The 20,254-nt window shown below is 36.6% G+C and overlaps 1 protein-coding gene across 1 annotated transcript in view; it reads left to right on the forward strand.

The window, feature by feature from the left end:
* The window catches only part of LOC121320025 (protein O-mannosyl-transferase TMTC2-like), a 118,677-nt gene that overhangs the window by 48,343 nt on the left and 50,080 nt on the right, over positions 1 to 20,254 (forward strand). The window lies entirely within an intron of this gene.

Consider the following 20,254-nt stretch of genomic DNA (forward strand, 5'->3'; position numbering starts at 1 on the left):
AGTAGATTTGCTTTCCCTGTTTTAATCTTGTTTGCTCTTGGATGGGTTGAGTACGTCTAGTCATCAATGGTTATTATAAGTGCTTTGTGGGTTATGAAGTTTAAGGATCAGTCCCTTACCTGGCATGACTAGGCCTGCTATTGCATAAGATTAAGTAAAAAGTAAGTGAGTAAAACTCCTTATTTAAAAACCTTCAAAAACTTGAGACTGAATCTTGATTCTTGATCCCTGGGGAAGCAGACCAGGAAAGGATGCTGACAGGGTGTCTATATAAAGCAATGGTGATTGACATTGGAGGGGAAAAAAACCATAAGCAATTGTTTAATTCTATTTTACCCCTTCTATTTTAGGATACAGAACTACAGTATATGAGTTATACCATATGAGGCAGATGCTGGTGTTCCTATGTATGGTGACTACATGGACCTGGAATGTTTGTTGAACTCTAAATACCAGCACATAGCAAAGCTTATTGCCCAATATTTAGGTCATGTGAATAGGTGTTAAAAACGATGTTTAACAAAGCACTCACTTGCAAGACAATAGGAGCAGTTGCATAAAACACCAAATTGAATGTGAATGAAATATAGAACACTGTATTCGCCCTCAAAAACATAAATCAGAACTAGGCCATGTGTGCCTTTGGCAGATCACGAAGCAGCTCGTTCAAAGGCTTTGCACTCTCTTTATCTTTTGAAGCACTTTCGTACCCCTTACAGGAGTGACAGGAAATGTTGTGGGCAAGGAACGAGCTTGCAATGCCAACCATTTTGTAAATTGCGAATGATACAGTACATCATTCAAACAGCAGTTAGCTCATTCTGTTTCTCAGTCCCTTGTGATACTGTGCTGTAGGTCAACTATCACATTCAAACACTGTAATACAAAACAGAAACTTGGTAATGCATGTATTTATTTATTTTAATTTTATTAATTAAGTAACATTGGGTCGACACAGTGTATCTCAATGTATTAATGCATCTTTTTAGTGATACTATAGATCTTGAGTCTGTGGAAAATTAAGAAAGATCAGCTTGGTGTGAGAGAGACGGAAAGATTTAAACGCTCAGACTGACTCCATATCATATGCCTCTACTATTTTCCCTTTTCTTATAAGCTTTCTATCCAACCCGCTAATCTCCAAAATGGGGACTTGAAGTACAGACATTCCTTTGCAAACATCATGCCGGGCTTTAACCAATAGAATTAGTTATCTTTCTTTGCCAGATCAGCAGTTTGTGTCTATTTATGTCTCTTCCTACCATTCACTGACAGTTTTCTGGCTAGCTCCTGCCTGTTTGTGGCATTTGTCGGACAGTTTTACAGCCCTAGCTTCTCCTTCCAGAAAAAATTTAATAAATCAGCTTGAGGCCCCACTGCCCCATTCCTGCCCCTGAGTTCTTCTCAATTCTTGCAGACATGAATGACTTTTTAATGCATCCTACCACCCCTCAGGCTCGGTACCCCATCCTGAGACCGGCCCATCCAATCACCAAGGCAACCGCTTCCTGTTGTAACTTCTATGATTATCCTCACTTTGAGGCTACATGCTACCTATGTGAGACTTGTCTAAATTGACCAAATGTATCTGCCTGAAAGTGTTTTTTATATAAGCCCATAAGGAGGAATCATCCTCTGTTCAAATCCAATTTCATTTTCCTGTAATTTACTGTTACTGGTGTTCTCATGGATATACGGCTTTCATGTGTTTTTTCCTATGTAGCTGCCAGCTTTTTGTTTCTTTTTATCTCTATACATCAGCAGTGGACAGAGGTTTCATGGATTAAAAAGCTTTTTAATACTTGAGTGGTTTTGTCAAGCATTAATGCCTACAGATGTTCTTCATATATGGATGCTGAAGGCCAGAACTAAGAAGGCTTGAACTGCTTCATTTTAGAAATTGGAACCTGTACAGTATTCTAGAGGTTGATAATTGTATATGCCTTTGAAGAATTAACCAAACCATGCCTATCATTGTGCCAAGATCCCCATTTAAGGAAGAAAACAAGCCTTGATTGTTTATTCCTGATTTTAAAAAAAAAGTGTATTCACCAAGTAAAGAAAGACAAACTGACACAATTTGTGCGTGAGGGTCCATCCACCTTTTGAATGAGGACCCTAAAAACTGAAAAGACTTCAGAAATGGGGTTACTCGTGCAGTGAAATTAGTTTGACTCGTTCTCAGAGGACAGTAGCTCCCATCACAAAACAACAGTAAGATTTAGATAATGGGTTCCTTTCGCAGACAGTTCTAAAAGACAGGCCATGAATCGACAGGAGACCGAACGGCTCCCTCACAAACCTGCCTATTCTCTCCCTGCTGTGCCGATTGTTAGAGTCTCAATCTCCAGTGCTGTCAGTCCAGCATCTTTCCTGAACACCAAAACTGTTCACAAAAAGTACATCATAGAAAAAGAAGTTGAAGACTATGGTTTCTAGCTGCTGCATTTTAATGCTGTTGAAGGGTGGGGTTTGCCACAGCATCTCTCAGCTTGGCAGATGTTTTATTGAAACTCATGCAGCTGTTGCTATTCTTTTTATTTGATGTTCACAAAAAAAGCATTTTGGAAAACTGATATGGGAAGTGAGGATTATATCTATTGAGAAGATAAGCCACCTGTGTTTAATAAACCAAAAGATTCCTAATCACCCAGTTACAGTAAATAATTATTTCGTCTTTTTCTTAACCTAAATTACAGCATGGGTCTGATTTAAATGTGTTCAGAGTGATGAATACTTCTTAATAACCCAATTTAAGTGAGTTTCATTTACACCAAAGAAAACCAAGTCCAAATGACCTGTCAGGTGTATTAGATAGCTTAATAATTTCTTTAAAAAATAGTATTCTTTTAATCTTAACAGTTTTTCTTGGATATTCAATTAAATATATTTTATAGCGATCAGAAACATTCCAGTATCTGTTTGTTTGATTGAAATGGTTGAGATGTTTGTTTTGTAAGATGGCTTTCATAGATTATTCTGATGAGTTGTAATGGGATCGCTAGGGTGTGGCATGGGGTACCAAATAGCAAACAATTACCCACTGTTTAAAAAATATACCTGCAAACATGACTAAAATGTATCACCATTTACATATAAAAGCACTTTAGACAGTGTGTATCTCTTTTAACATTTTCAAAATGTAGTTACTCAATCTCAGATTTGTGTTTATATATATATATATATATATATATATATATATATATATATATATATATATATATATATATATATATATAGTCTGTGCTTTGGACTGAGTTACTGTTTTTTGTCAATTGTGGGTTATTTAAGTGAGTAAAGCGATTGAATTTCACCCTATTTAAAGCATGGATCTTTGAAGTTTTGTATTTGAATAAAAAAAAAAAAAACTGTAAAGTAGGCGAAACATCCATTTAAGGAGCTTATTGGAAAAATTAAAGTGTATTGGTCTTCCAGTGTTGATTTAAAAAAATCTCTGTAACATTATTTGGGTATGGTACTGTAAGTTTCCCAATACATGCAGTTGTGATACAACCAGAAATAAAAACTGGATACAATGCAGTTATGTCTTATTTTTGTAGTGAAAACTGCAAGGGCAAATCTACACGCCTTTCATAAACTGAGTTTTTGCTTCCAGGGATGTTCCTTCATAGGTGAAGCAAAATTAATCCAAAGAGCAAATTCCTGGTTTAAAAAGATCAGTCTGAACCATCAGTCAATGATTGCGTTCAGATTTCTAAGACAAACCGAGAACTGCAGTTATACCCTTTGGTTGTAAAAGAAGGTGATAGTAAAGCCACTGTATTTGAGCGGTTGACTTTGTCAATGTCAACCTTTGTGGCGTTCTGACCTGCTGTACTGTTTACTAGCCCTGTTAGTTTAATACCCCCTTTGGGGAAGTCACCTAGAGTTGAAAATGTTTTAAGAGATCAACTTCACTACCATGGAAATCCATTTCTTTCCAAGGATGATTAACCTTCTGGTTGCTGTTGGCCAGCAATTGGTGATCAGATGCTGTGGATCACCCTGCAGCTGGGAGGGACCGCAGTTGTTACTGCTGAACCTGTGCTGTTTGAGGCAATGACAGTATTATTGCAATATGTGGTTCACAGTGCCTAAGTGGCTTTCAGTTGTGTGCATATGGGCTCGCAGAATGGCTTGGAAAATGAGACTCATTGATTTATATTAATCCCTGTTGACTCATTCCATTTACAGTCACAGATTATTTCCAGTACTATAACCAGCCATATCTGCTTCACACTGTATTGAACTTTGACTTTGATATATTTATCTGCTCGTTCTGTAATGAATTATCCATCAGAACATGAAGTTACTCAGGCGCCTGATACAGATCTGTATGCTTTTACATTAATGTGTTACCCCTGGAGGAAGGAAGACTAATGGCAGTCTTCACAAGCCATCCTGTGGTCATCAACAATTGAAACCTCCTGCAAGATTTGAATAAGATTACCAACACTGGCAGGCAGTAAACTTTTTTTTTTTTTTTTTTTTTATCATTTTGACATCCAGCTGAACTTCTTAAAAATGTCTGTCACGCTTCATGAGTTCCCTCAAAATGATTTTGTGAATGGACTACAGCTATATACTTACTGACAAACACTCTTACCTCTTATTTCCTGATTTATTAAGATCATCACATCCCGGGAAAATATGTACAGCCAAAATCCTTCAACCCAGCAATTCTGAACTTTGTTTCAATCAAGTCAAGTTCAAATGCCCATCTACAAACATATGTAAGTAATAATGAGTAAAACCCATATACTATTGCAACAAGGATTTCACTTACTATTTGGGGAAAAATTGGAGGATCCGGTTTTACATGCTCCTGCTAAACCCCCACAGAACGTTTTAATTGTATATAAGACTGCTGAATGCTTATTAATCTATACAGTGTAATTTCAGTCAATTTATTCTGAGGTAAAAACATTAATTGTATGGACCATTTCAGTGTGGTTCAGCTAATAACCCTATATTCTGTAACAGATTCTATTAATACACCCTGCTACTTTTAAAACATTTAGTACTAGAGGCGCAAAACAAATACATCCCAAAAGTAGAAACATTAAAATCTAAAACAAAATGGCCAAAATGGTTTAATAGATCAATTAAAAAAAATATTCAGAGAAAAAAGGCACTTTACAGGCACTTTAGCACTTAAAAGGGACCAAGAACAAAGTACACAGAAAGAGTACTTGAAACTGCAAGCGCAAGTCAAAAAGGAAGTTAGAGAGGCCAAGAGAGCGATAGAAATGAACATTGCCAAGGGGACTAAAACCAATTCCAAAAAGTTTTTCAGTATTATAACAGCAAAAGAACATTCAAAGAGGAAGTAAAATGTCTAAGAGATACAAATGGCAACATCATAGATGAAGAGAAAAAAATAGCAAATATATTAAATGATTACTTTTGACAAGTTTTTACAAAGGAGGATACAAACAACATGCCCCACATGTCGACCTGTTCCTATCCAGTTTCAAATAACTCTACCATAACAGAGGCAAAAGTGTTAAATGGACTAGAAGCTCTTAAAATAAACAAATCCCCAAAGCTGGATGAGACCCTCTCAATAGTACGCCAAGAAATGAGAAGTTATTTACAAATCGCTAACTAAGATCAAGCAACAGTCTCTTGAGACAAGAATTGTACCGACAGACTGGAGAATTGCAAACATAATACTGTTCCACAAAAAGGGTGGCAAAACTGAACCAGGTAACTACAGACCAATAAGCCCGACTTCTATTATATGTAAACTTTAATGGAAACTATAATAAGATCCAAAATGGAAAATTACCTATGTGGCAACACTATCCTGGGAGACAGTCAGCATAATTTTAGGAAAGGGACATCATGCCTAACTAACTTGCTTGATTTTTTTGAGGATGCAATATCGACAATGGATAATTGCAGAGCATATGATATGGTTTATTTAAATTTCCAGAAAGCTTTTGACAAAGTCCTGCATAAAAGATTAGTTCTCAGACTCAATGCAGTAGGAATTCAAGGAAATGTATGCACATGGATTATGGAATGGTTAACATGTAGAAAACAGAAAGTACTGATTAGAGGAGAAACCTCAAAATTGAATGAGGTAACCAGTGGAGTACCACAGGGATCAGTATTAGATCATCTGCTCTTCCTATTCTACATTAATGACTTAGATTCTGTACAGTAAGCAAGCTTGTTAAATTTGCCGACAACACAAAAAAAATGGAGGAATGGCAAACACCATTGCAGCAGCAAAGGTCATTCAAAATGATCTAGACAGCATTCAGAACTGGGCAGACGCATGGCAAATAACATTTAACAGAGAAGTGTACGGTACGGCACCCAGGCAATAAAAATGCCCATTATAAATACCATATGGGAGATACTGAAATTGAAGAAGTAATCTATGCGAAAGATCTAGGAGCTTATGCTAACTCAAAATTGTCTTCATCTAAACAATGTGGGGAAGCTATAAAAAAAGGCCAACAAAATTCTCAGTGATAGTGAAAGGTGTTGAATTTAAATCAAGGGAAGTAATGTTAAAACTTTACAATGCAATCTAGAATATTGTGTTCAGTTCTGGTCACTTTGCTACAAAAATGACATTGCTGGTCTATAAAGAATGCAAAGAAGAGCAAACAGAATTATTCCTTGGTTAAAAGGTATGTCATAGGCAGACAGGCTAAAAGAATTGAATCTGTTCAGCCTTGAACAAAGAAGACTACACAGCAATTTGATTCAAGCATTCAAAATTCTAAAGGCTATTGACAATGTAGACCCAAGGGGGCATTTTTTGACCTGAAAAAAAAATAAGGACCAGGGGTTACAAATGGAGGTTAGACAAAGGGGCATTCAAAACAGAAAATAGGAGGCACTTTTTTACACAGAATTGTGGGAGTCTGAAACCAAATCCTCAGTAATATTGTTAAAGTTGACACCCTGGGATCCCTCAAGAAGCTACTTGATGAAATTCTTTGATCAATAAACTACTAACAAACAAATGATCAAGATGGGCTGAATGCCCTCCTCTCGTTTGTAACCTTTCTTATGCTCTTCTTATGTTTTATCTTGGCAGGCATGGTATTGGCTATACCAGTGGTACATGAATATTGTTTAATAATGAATATAAAGCTATTCCTGTTTGAGTACTTGGCTATTAGACACTTTTTTCCAAAACAATAATACAAGAAAAAAAGGCATTTTTTCTAGTGTACAAAAACTCAAAATGGGCATCAGTTATATAAACTATTAGGTAGCTAAAGAAAAAGGTAAACCAGTAAAAAGTTACTGCAATGGTAAAATATTTCTACCCACAAACAATCAAAAGAAATAGCCAAAACAAATAACCAAATATACCCCCACTGTCACTGTCATACGGGATCGTCCAGTTTTTTCCAGTTGATCAAAACTCTAGTGGTTTTATCCTCTGATATAATTTTTTTTTTTTTTTTTCAACAAAGCTGATTTCCGGCAACATTATTAGAGTACAATTTTACATTGTTTGCCTGACATTAATATACCTTTGGCCCTCTTTTTCCTTATTAACATCAGAGCTGAATAAACAAGAATATGTATATTTTTTTTACCTTAATCTTAGAAAAAGGGAAAAGGGTTTAGTTATTTTTTTACAGGCGCTTTTTAGTGTAGCCTAACTTTCAGACCTGAGGACAGTGACTGATTACTGGACTGTGGGACAAAAGATCCTTTTCTACACAGAAGAAATCAAAAGACCATGAAATAGGGTACTGAAATGAAATAATAGGACATAAATGACTAGATCATATCTATTCAGTGAGCAGTTTGCATTTGAATATCTATGAATGTCAAGGCTCCAGAGCTACAGTATAGTGATGCATGATGGTGGATCTCCAAAGGTGGTTAAAATGTACAGCTGCAAAGACTAAACAAATTATCTTAAATGTGGCACCCTAAAAATGCTTTTCAGGTTAAATAAGTCACAAGATAACATGTTGTTTATTTGGGGGTTTCCTAAATGATTTCAAGTACTGTAAAAGATTTAGTTTTGTGTAGCTATATTTTATAACACAGCTATATTTTTTCTTGCTGAGTGAAATCTGGCATAGACGGATTTGTTATCGTCAGCAGCTTGAGTTGAGGTGCCCGTATGTCCTTGCTCTGTGATATGTTACTGTAAAGCCCTACTGTACCCAGGTGGTTATTGTATGCTCTAGTTGTCTTGTAATAGCTCCTGTCATCAAATGATAAACCACATGCGTTCAAGTGGCTGGATACTTGCACCTGCCTCAGTACATTTTGAACACAGCTTTATATAGCAGCTAGTGTGTTTTTAAGCAAACTTTTCCGCAAACCGCGAATGGAGATGCATGCGAATGGTTTATTTGGTAAAATGAGGCCAAAACCATGGAATTACTACCAGTGCCCTTTTTTTGATTTTTATTTTTTTTATTGGTACTTTCAGTAATAATTTTATGAGTCAGTGGTGTTGTTTTTATTTTATTTAATTGGGATCGTCTTTTCAGCTTGCTTGTTTAAAGTACAACCCTCTCCCCACTCCACACACGTACACTTTCTAGGCTGCTTGTTTGTGAATAACTATTCCAAGAAAAAGAAACACACACTAAACAGACACATTTTTTGTAGCTCATACTTCTGTGGTTTTCATATTGAAATGCAAAAAAAACCATGAACAAAAACAGCTTGTGTATATTTTATTTATTTTTTTAAGTTTGACCGGGACACATTAGATCAGTACCGGTTTTCTTCTTCAGTATGTAATTTGAGGTCTTAGACCACTAGGAAGCAGACAGACCATGCTTGGTGTTGGAGAATGGCAAATGCCCAGATTATTCATTGACATAAATTTAAACCTGTGAACACCAGCCCAATAGGCTAGGACTTATGTTATTCACAAGGATATTACATTTTACATGACTAAATAGGTAATCTAGATGCTTCAGTTTGAACTGTGACTATGGTAGTAAAATGTGTACATCAACCTCAATCACATTTCATACACAACAGTATCCACATTGATCTGAGCCCAACAGAACTCAATTGACTCAGTACACTGACTGGATTTTAATCATGTCCGAGTGGTGAATGCTAGTGACCTCCCCAGCAAGGGCATTTCCACTGTTCCCTGACCTATATTTGAACATATTTTTAGCATAAAAACAGTTAATCAGTGATAGTCCAGCCAGCCATGCTAGTTAAACCATCTAGTCCAAAGTGCATACTAGTGCACTGGAGGGTACTACATAAGACACCTTTGCTCGAAAACCTTTTGTCCTCCAGTAAACAATTATAAAGTGACTAGAGTTCGCAGCCTGGAAAATGGACTCCATACTCAATGAAACTTGTTTCAAGGCACCCATATAGCAAGTCATGGTGTGGTCCTTATACACATAAAAGGTTTGACTCCTGCGATAGGTAATGGTACATTTTCCACACCACCATGGCTGTCTATTAAGAGACAGAATTTTCAGATGAGTTGATGCTGAGGTTGTAATAACTTAAAGGTTACATTGGTTCATAATTAGAATGTCCCAAAAACATGTCTAAGGAAGTTCCGTGTTTTTTATTTTTTTTAATTATTTTGTTTGGACTTATTATTTGTGTCATGTGTATTTGTTTTGTTCTTTGTTTTGTGGAAAGAACTGTGTTGGGGGGGGGGGGGGGGGGGGGGGGGGAGATCCTTCAAAGCATATTTTCCCAGCGACCTAAGAACAGAGGAAATAATATGTGGCAATAATTCCACTGTGTTAATGTGTATGGGGTGAATATAGATCCAGCATGTTTTTGTGGGTTAGCAAAGCGTGCAAAGTGCTATTGTTTACCTTGACATTCTGAATCACTTCCTTGAGCCTTTGTCAGAACCCTGTCTGGATAGAAGTACAGAACAGGCTGCAGGGTTAAATTGAAACAAATGTTGTAATTGAAGTTCTGTATTATGAGCAGTATATGGTTGCTAGTTGTCCTGTATTTTGCTATTAATTAACACACTTTTTTATCATGCTGTACAGTAAATTTGGATTTAAATGAACAAAGAGAAACAAAATAACTTTTTGAGCACGACTGCCAACTCACTCTTTTTATTTAATAAATGGTCATATTTAAGAGAATTAATTAAATTAAATAGTTTGCCAGAAAAAATATAGGGAAATCCTACAGTTTATTTGTTAATTAACAAATGCAACATTTAGAAAAAGTATGTTAAGCCACAGAAATATAAAAACTGTCTGTCTAGGATTTTAAATTGGAGCATTCATTTTTTTTGACAGTTCAATTACTTTAAATTACACATGAACCAGCCCCATTTGAAATTACAGGGGTGTTTCCAGCAGAGATGGGCAGATACAGAAATGAATACATTCTGGAAGAATATGCTATTTTAATTAGCTCAGAGTGGGTTATACTCTTGGGTGTTGAAAACGTCATCAGTTATGTCTCCAAGTTCGCAGCAATGGGTATTAATATACTTTTAAGATGGCTGATGCCAGCATGTAGGGTTCTCAATTCTAACTAGTGTTGGTATGAATTGACCCAGGGACCCTTTGCTTCCAGGGATGGTAATTGAATTTCAGTGTTAATAAATGTACAGAAAGTGAAAGCCAATATATTCTGGTAAGTATGAAGAAATTGTTTGTAATTAAATTGCTATTGATCGAACCAACTTCATTAAAATCTGTTGAAGTCTCCAAGTTTGCAAGTTGGGATAAGTAAATAAAGGATTGAATTGTGAATGACCATTGTGATCATTCATCTCAATGTCCAAACTGATTGATGATCGCTTAGAAATCTCCAAAAGCACTATGCTGTTTTATTTCTGTCAGGGCATTTTGTCAAGCACTCTCCAAGCTGATCAATCAAAATGATGTGGTGGTACCAAATGCATGTGCCTATTTTAAAGCAATGATGTACCAAAAAATATAACATTAATTAAAGGTTTTCTAAAACTGCAGACAATAGGCAGGTTTTAAATGAGACCACATAGATATAGTTTAAACCCATTTCTTTGTTAAATACTGGTTCAATAAAACACACCACCCTTCCCTAAACAACAGACTACAATAAGCTCTGTGCGATACTGCTGGAACCAAAATGTGTGGATAGTGCAGCCAGCTTCAGAACCATTTGCCAGGGCATCTGGAGTCTGGATCACCATATAATACCTTCCACTCACATTTAATTAAGAAGAGGATGCATGAACTGATAAACCACTCTCACGTGCTGATTAAACACCAAGGCTGGGGGCGATTGAGAAAAAAAACATGTTGGAGAGTTTTATTTATTCATCTCTTTCCTGCATAGGTCTCCAAACTCCATCTATTTTTCATCATACCTTTTTGTATTCTGTTTATAATTATTTTCACACTTCTCTCTGGAATCTTTTTTTTTTTTTTTTTTTTTTTTTTTGCTCCAAAATTTTAAACAAAATTTAAATAAAAATTAAAACAAGTTCACTTTAGTCATATTGTCTACCAGGAGGCCACATTAAACTCTCTTTTTTTCCAGGCAGAATATTTTTAATTGACAATACACAGTACTTACATTCTGCACTAGAGACCCACTGGTATAATTTGTCTTATCCTATAAATCCTCACAGGAAATAATATCCTTTTCATGGTATAATGATATATTTCACAACAGGCATGTCTAATTCCCAGGGAAGTCTTATAAACCAGACTTCATTCTGTTATCTTAAAGTAGTTGCTGTAAAATGTACATTTTTTTTTTTTTTTTTTTTTTTTTTGTAAATCTTACACAATGGTTATTTTTGGCTGGGGTACCCCTTCTCCATTCAATTTACAAATAAATAATTTCTGCACATACTTTACCTCAACACTTCCATTAAACAGAGCACCTCCTAAAAATAATAATTCACTCCACAATAGGGTTATTACGTTTCCAGTGCTATAGAAGTCTGGTGAAAAATCTAGCTGATCAATTGTAAATGTCAAGCCTCACAATAACAAACCCCTATAGTTACAGGATTGCCAAGTAACGGACTGGGGGAGGTGATTGATGATCTTGCTGACATCATCTCTGCAAGATGCAGACAGTTCTACTGCAGGTTTTACCGTTCAAAAAACATTTCTGTTATTACTGTAATTCCAAGTATAATCTTTTCAATTTGGCATAATCAGAGCAGATCTGTGCAGAAGGCATCTGGAAGTATGTCTACATTGCTTGTAGGAAATTGGGAATGGAACAATGATTTAAATTGAAGAGACACAGTAAGTTCATGTTGTGTCAAATTACAATCAAACTGATTGTTCCCAAACGGCATAGTTATTTCCCGCAGATTTGAGATGTGATGTGCAGTTCAAATGAACAGGCAGCCAAAGAATGATACATTTTGATGAAGTTGGTTGTAAAAGGCTTAAATCTGTGGCTTGACTATAAAAAATATTGTTAATTATTTTAAAAATGCCTGTTGTTTTATAAATGTGGATACATATCGTTGCTGCAATAGAGACTTTTAAAAGGTTTGCACAAGCTCTCTTCATCAGAAAGATACAGCACAGCAAAGTTCCCATGGTGATACAACAGCAAGGTGGGTCCCCGAATCGCTCACTGCGCGGTGTGCAGGGTGAGTCATACAACCAGAGATCGCAAGTTCGAATCCTGGTTGTGCAAGGCAGCTGGTCTTCGCTGGGGATTCCATAGGGGCGCCGCTTTGGCGTTCTCGGGGTTGGAGCGGTGGGATCTGACTGTTTCTCTTCACTGCTCTGTGGCGATACGCTCAGTGAGCTTGGGGGCACAGATTTGCTGGGCTGGTCTTTGTCATCCAGAGGCTGGTAGCCTGCAGACATCAGCTCTTGAGTTCCTGGGTGTCAAAAGACATTGATTGGCCTGTGGGTTCGGAGGATGCCCACTGAGCCTTGGGTCCCTGAGCTGTGTGGGCAATCGCCGTGGTTAAGGGAAAAAATAAATAAATAAATAATATTAATAATAATAATTGGGCATTCCAAATTGGGAGAAAACTGGGGTAAAATATTTGAAGATTCTAAATGAACCCTTACTGGTCCATTTATTCAGCGCTTGTCAGGCGCGTCAGGTCCAATTTATTTTCACACACACTGTTTATTTTACGTGTGCTGTTTACATTTTTTTTTTCAGAGTAAAGCAGGTTTAAAATGCACTGAATCGCAAAAGGACACTCAGTACTGCATTTCCAGCCAAGCTCCACCCCTTGTTCTCTGTATTTTTCACATACCTCTTCATTTGCTCATATCACTCTCACTCGGCCATTGAAAGGTTTTCTCTGCTTTTTCCAGAAAAAAAAACGAGACCTGTGCTTTACGTCTTTTTGATGACTGGAAAGGGAAAATTGTAATGTCGGACTGCAAAGGGTTAAAAAAAAATAAAACAAAAAAATCTCCAGCAAGGTCTTCAGTTAGGAGGAAGTGAGGAAAATGACCACAATGAGCACATGGTAATCAAACAGGTTTATTAATGGCAAACACTGCACAAATTCTGTATAGCAACACAGTTGATCGATCCACATTTAAAGTTCCTTAGGAGCAAATCCTATCAAGCAAGCAATTACGAAAGTAGGCTTCCGGTCCTGACCGCACACTTCAAGAGAGCCACTGTACTCTATGATGGAGACATGGACAGGCTTCTAGGGAATTAATCCCTAATCCTCAGAGCTACTGACCAGACAGTTGGTTCTTTACCAGCAGCAGGCACTGGAAAGCACTATTTCAATTATAAGGGCTTTCTTATGCTTTTTAGCAGGCCACACATTTTCTAACAAACTGGCTCGTTAAAGGACTACAGTGGTGCAAGTGCTTTATTCTCCAAATATGTAGTGCGTGCATTTGCTACAATGTACACTACTCTTGCATTTACATCCTACAAACTTCAACCATAGGAGGTTATATATATTCTCTTTTCCATTTACATTCTTTGTAATATATAATATTTATGTACAGGGCTAAATCAGTCTAGATAATATGTCCCTTTGCTGCTTAGAAGGGTAATTATTGCATTCAAAAAGCAGGATTTACATTGTTATTAATTTGTGTTTCACAAACAAATGGTTAAAATCCGGCTGAAGTCTCGAAAAGCACACACTTCCTCTGAACTTGCTCGAGCAGTGTTAAAGAAGTCACACGTGTATCAACATAAAGGGTCAGCCTACAGTGTTTGCTTTCTCTACACCTTTATTTTTTGCAGAAATTTACAAAAATGACTTTTTGTCCCATGGACATGCCCTTAGACATTTTAAACTATCAAAGGATTATATGCAGAGTCAGGCCCGATAGTGGACATGCATGTAATTTGGACAATTTAGTTATTTAACATAAGTAAGCATCAAATCCGGTCATAGACAGGTCATTATGAGCCTTTTAATGCAGAGCATGCTGTCAGGCAATAAAGAGAATAAAGTCTATCCCCTCAAGGAGATTGTTAATCTTTCTCTTCTATGCTATCCTATGCTATTGGATTTTTTTTTTGTCTGCTCTGTCAAAAAGAACACTATAGATCAAAGACAGTAACATTTACATTTTTTGTATCATGCTTTAATCTATCTAACAGTATATAAACTAGATGTTAAATTATTTTTGTGAAATGTTTGAGAAATGTATTGATATAAAATCACATTGACGGAAAAAATGGCTTTGACCCGTAATAATGCAGCCTCACTCCATCTGGGTCTGGTTAATTTGTTAATGTGTTGTCTGTACTGTGCATAAGAATGATGTCTTTAAGGTCTTGCATGTGTCCAGCAATCAGGATAGGAAGGGCACCTGATATTAACTGAGAGCATATTTGTATTGTGAAAGTGGTGAGAGACTTACCCTTTTAAAATGGTTTTAGATTGCTTTCAGCTTCTGCAGTAGTCCCAGGGTGGTCTACGAGCTGAAATTAAAAAGGGTTGGTTTGTTGGTTAATGAGAGATTACCATGCACTAGGCACTGGAAAGGGGATATAGCATTATCCTCAGTTTAAACAGCACAGTAAGAGCTGCCATTTGGAGCTAAAGAATGCAACATAGAGTGCTGGATGATAAATCAGTAAAACCACCAGATCATTTCACCAATTCAATTACTTGAAACCCCCTTTTATTTAATTTCATCCCTAATAGTTTTCCACTCCGTGTGTCAAGAAAAAAAAAGGGATTTAGATAATAAAAAGCATTCCTGTAGTGGGCCTATTTAGAATTTCAACTCAAAGGATTCTTTTTTTTATTCACATGCTTGCTTCATAAAGGCTAACTTGTTTCAATGCTAAACTGATTTAGATGGAAACAAGCCACAGTGGTGCCTACTGGGAAGTGTTAAAGCTCTTATTTTAAGCTAAACAGGATTATGGATGAAGCTTGCATTCTGCAACTTTTAGTCTAAGGGACTAGGGGTGCACTAATAGAGCCCTTGCTGTTTCAGTAATTGAACTCTTTATGTGTTTAGCTCCCGGTCATTCGACTTGGAAGCAAGTTAGGATATGCAGATGTTTATTTGCTTATTAAAATACATTAATACTAAGCAGATATGAGTCAGTGCGGTTCTGTTGGCACGGAGGGGTGGAACAATGCAGTAACCCTGTCGTCTTCTTCACGTGCTAATGGATATTTTACATCAAAAGCAAGCAGTCCTGATCTGAGTCTCGTCTCGGGTACCTTTTTAACAGCTCAGCTCTCCCACGCAATGTGATGGAGGTTTTCCAGGTTGACCTTAAGCAGGATATGAACCAATAAATTTAACATCCAGGGGAGACAGAAGAAGATTTAATGCATAAGATCAGTGGTCAGTGACAAACAATGGATCACATGATGTGTGCTTGTTGACATGCCCTTCCTGTACTCCTGGCTGAAGAAAGAATACACCTGCACAAGAGTAAAACGCGTTGTTGCTGTCAATACACTGCAGTTACTTCTCAGGGGAAGTCTGTATTTTGTAGATGCAGTTTCTATGGAGGACTGAGTTACACTTCTTTTGTATATGTAATGGGAGGGTAAGTGAAATGCGAGTGGAAGTTCAGCTGCACGCTCAAGCCTAAAGCCTTGTGTTTGTCCCTAAGCCAGGTACAGCACTTGGGATGGCAGCCAAGTTTCTTCTGGTATCAGAGCGTGATGGTTTAGCTGCCCTTTAACCCTGTTGGGTGGTGGGTCCTTTAGAATTGGACTGAGGCTCCTGGACTGAGCTATGTAGGGAAGCCTGGCATGATGCCCTATTTGGGCTGTACCTGAGGGCTTCCGTCTCCCACGGTTCCAGCTTCTCTCTTCTATCCAAACAGAACTTCCTCTCAATGTTTATTTTTATTTTGTTATACCATTTGTAAAAAACAAACAAAAAAAAATGCAGTTTGTTAAAAATCTTTGTTGACTTGTCTTCTTCCAGTCCTGAATGTATGTCCCTATAGTACATGAAGTTTGCAATGGTATGACTTACTGAATCCTATTTAAGCTAGTTATTATTATTGTAAAGCTTTCATAAGTTCTGCAAACCCCAGTAAGAAAGTCCAGGATTTCCAAACTGGTTGATTTAGTGTAGGTTGATTTGGAGTTAAGCTGGCAGTGGGTGCCATCTGACTACAGTCCAGTGAAGAGCAGCACTGGTGGTTTTGGAAAGTTTTTTTTTTTCCTGTATTGACCTCAAGAGGATGAGCAAAGTTAACCCTATTCCTTTTAAAGCTGACCCTTTTGGAGCCAATGCCTAACTAATTGATCATGCCCTAAGACAGTGGTGCACAATCTATTTATATGCCGCCCCCCTTACTTAGCATACATTTTATATATTAAAGTGTTAGAACTTAGCTATATTTTAACATGTGTTTGGTTTTCGGAGTTAATTGGTCATTTTTTTTCCATAGATTTAACCACAAAAAGTCTAGATTTAGCTAAATACATAAATGTTAACAAATATATTCTTACACGTTTTGAAAATTGCACTTTCAGATATAATTTATAAATGTTGAAAACACATATTGTAAATTCAACATTTAAAATCAGTCTATAAATCTTTTTTTAACACTTGACGAGTCAACGTTTAGCTAACATTTCTAACAAATAAATCTGTGGAAACATCCATGCAACTGTGGCATGGTGCCCACCCCTTAAATTATTTATGCATGATTATTATTTGTGTTGTTATTATTATTATTATTATTATTATTATTATTATTATTATTATTGTATATGTGTGTGTGGACAGAAGAAAGCCATCCAACATCATTGTTTATTGTTTGAGACCAGCGAAAAGCCAGTCTTGTAAAGTGTAGCTGGCGGGGATGGGGTTAAATTCCCACCCCAGAAAAGCCTGTGGGAATGTGGCTGGAGCCTTGATAAGGTCATTGTCTAATGGGGAGTTGAGAGTTGTGAGGATAGTGAAGAACAGTAAGAGCGAATGTACTACAGCGAACAAAGATACTGGTTTTTATGTATAAAATAATGATTTGTTAGTGTTTGTTTTACTCTGGCCAGAGTGCCCTTTTCTTTGTGTCTTTTTGTTTAAATCTTTATTTTGCATTTAATTTATTTTTCATTTCCTGGTTTGACGTCACCACTGAAATCTCTCTCTCTCTCTCTCTCTCTCTCTCTCTCTCTCTCTCTCTCTCTCTCTCTCTCTCTCTCTCTCTCTCTATAGATATATATGATATATATATATATATTATATATATATATCTTGGTGATTCAACATTTACACGATTTGCATTAAATCCGGAAATACTTTTTTTACACTTGGTGCTCCATATGTTGAAGCCGCAATTTTGGCTCAGTTCACTGCAGTTTCACTGACACCGCTTCAAACATATTTGTTTCCAGTTCTATAAGTTTTAGAGTGATTGTCTATGGCTAATTTGAAAGGTAATAACTTGGACTAATTAGGTGTCATTTATGTATTTATTTAAAATGTGCTATCCTTTTATAGAACTGCCTCTTTAGTCGTAGTTGTGCCCACCCCCCTCCCCCACCCCCTTACTGACTTTAATATTCTATTTGCCCTTTGTGCAACAATGCCTGAAGTTCTAAATATACTCCATTGTAACATTTAGTGTTCCGAGGGACCATATATCTACCTCAGGTATATATAACACAGGGGGTGGATCACTAATGAATGAGTCTGGCATGAAATCTTCAGTCTAAATATTATTACAAAATATGATTAATTTCATTCCAATGTCAAGGTTAATATTTATATTCTTTCTGCCCCCAAAATGTGTTTTGAAAAAAGGGTAGAGAATTGATAAGAGACACATGTTTCTGATTCTCGTTAAACATACACATACTGCTGCAAAATACACAAAATACTCCTTTACAGAAACATAGAAATAAGAGCAACCTCATTAATGCCATGGGTCTCTAGGGTGAAATTATTTTAAACACTTTCACTTATACCTGTACATTGGGTTTAAATTATGAGTAAACTTAGGCCCTGGGTTTTTTTCTTTCTTTCTTTCTTTTTTTTTTTTTTTTTTTTTTATCAGTTTGCTGTAACAAAAATAATAAAAAGTGCTCCTTAGTCTGTCGTGTCGTCCCCCCCCCAGGCTTTGTATTTAAAAAGGAGAAACCAAACAGATTTGTAATTCAGATTTTAAAGCATTACAAATTCTCTTTTGAGTAAACTTTGCTGTAAAATAGCTCTTAATATTGGTCTCTTGTGCAATGGAGGTCTTTAGTAACAGTAACCAAGCAAAAAGAATTCCAAAATAAACAAATTAAAGTCAAAAACCATTAACCCTCATTTCTGTCATACATTGCTTATTGTGAGTTGTGTGTGACGTCATTGACAATTTGATTTAGTTATGCCCTATACATGTCCATTCATCCACCCATATGTTTATGTATGGTTCTTTCTTTCCACACGTTTCCTCTTCTCAAAGTATAGTGTGTAAGAGTTACCCCCCCCCCCACCACCACCACCACACCTTTACTTCCAAGGACTGATATGAGTGTAAAAATGATTCTAAGCATCTTTGACAATACTCTAATCCAGAGGCAATCACTCAAAGTATGCATTTTAACAGGTTTTAAATCAAGGCTCTATTTTCAAACACTGCTAACACCAGACACAAGGGTCTAGAGGTTTTTGCTTTGTTACCCAGGTTGGTTATTCCAGAGACCAGACTACTCTTTATAGGAATTTGTCAACCCTTGTATGTCAACATTGATAGCAAGTAACAAGTGATCTCTTGTTTAAAATCAGTTAATAAACACAGAAGTAACCCCAAATATTGTCAGGTCTTGCTACACATAATCTGCTGTTAACGTGCGCCACCTTAATACACTTTTCTGTCCAGTTGACAAAATAATTTTTGGTGTTCACCCTCACTTTAGCAATGCAGTCCCTGTAAATTTCCTTGAATGTCCCAGTCTTGGCATACAGAATGTAAAGCAAACCCCAATAGTTATTATTGGTTGTATAGTAGTATCGTGTGTATTGAATTGTGATTCCCAATGTTAAGTTCCTACTATAATTGTCTTGTAATGCTCCAAATTGATAATGTGAGAATGATCTTGTTGCATCATTCGCTACCTCACCAAATGTTCTCATTCCCAGCTCTACTTTCAATCCAGTGCAACAGTTGAAATTAGCCTACCCTTGATTTGCAATAACCTATGGTTGCTGAACTAGTTCTCACAGCACTGATATTTTTATAGAAACATGACCTTGCATTGTCCTACAGCAGGCTTGCTGCGAAGACACATTACTTTAAATTAGGCCAATAAATCTGCTTCAGAGAGAGAGCACATCGGTGACTCCTAAACCAGCTTTTAGATAATGAAAACAGCTTGATTTCCAACTGCATACATATAAACTGAATATTGCGGGCGAAGGGGGACACACACACATTAAACTGGCTAGTATCTGGTAGGAGTAAACTATGTAATTTGATGTACATTTAACTAATAAAGAGTCTATATATTTGTCAAATACAGTTTCAAATATTAAGAGTGTGTCAAAACACTTCAGCTAGGTCAGCAAAGGGAGTTGTATACTTAACTGAAGTGGCAGGATGTTTCCTTATGTAGGGTCATGAATGCAGATGCACTCTGGGTGAGCTGCTCTCTCCCAAACTACACATGCATTGATGGCCTAATACTGTACCAAGAGAGACAGGGTCAATTCGACATATTAGGGTAAGTAGCTTTAAATTATATTTTTATGATGTCTGCACTCATTATGAGTGGTTTTTATATATATATATATATATATATATATATATATATATATATATATATATATATATATATATATATATATACAGTGGCTTGCAAAAGTATTCAGACCCCTGACCAATTCTCTCATATTACCGAATTACAAATGGTACATTGAAA

This window comes from Polyodon spathula, chromosome 8 (assembly GCF_017654505.1).
Source record: "Polyodon spathula isolate WHYD16114869_AA chromosome 8, ASM1765450v1, whole genome shotgun sequence".
NCBI classification, from domain to species: domain Eukaryota; kingdom Metazoa; phylum Chordata; class Actinopteri; order Acipenseriformes; family Polyodontidae; genus Polyodon; species Polyodon spathula.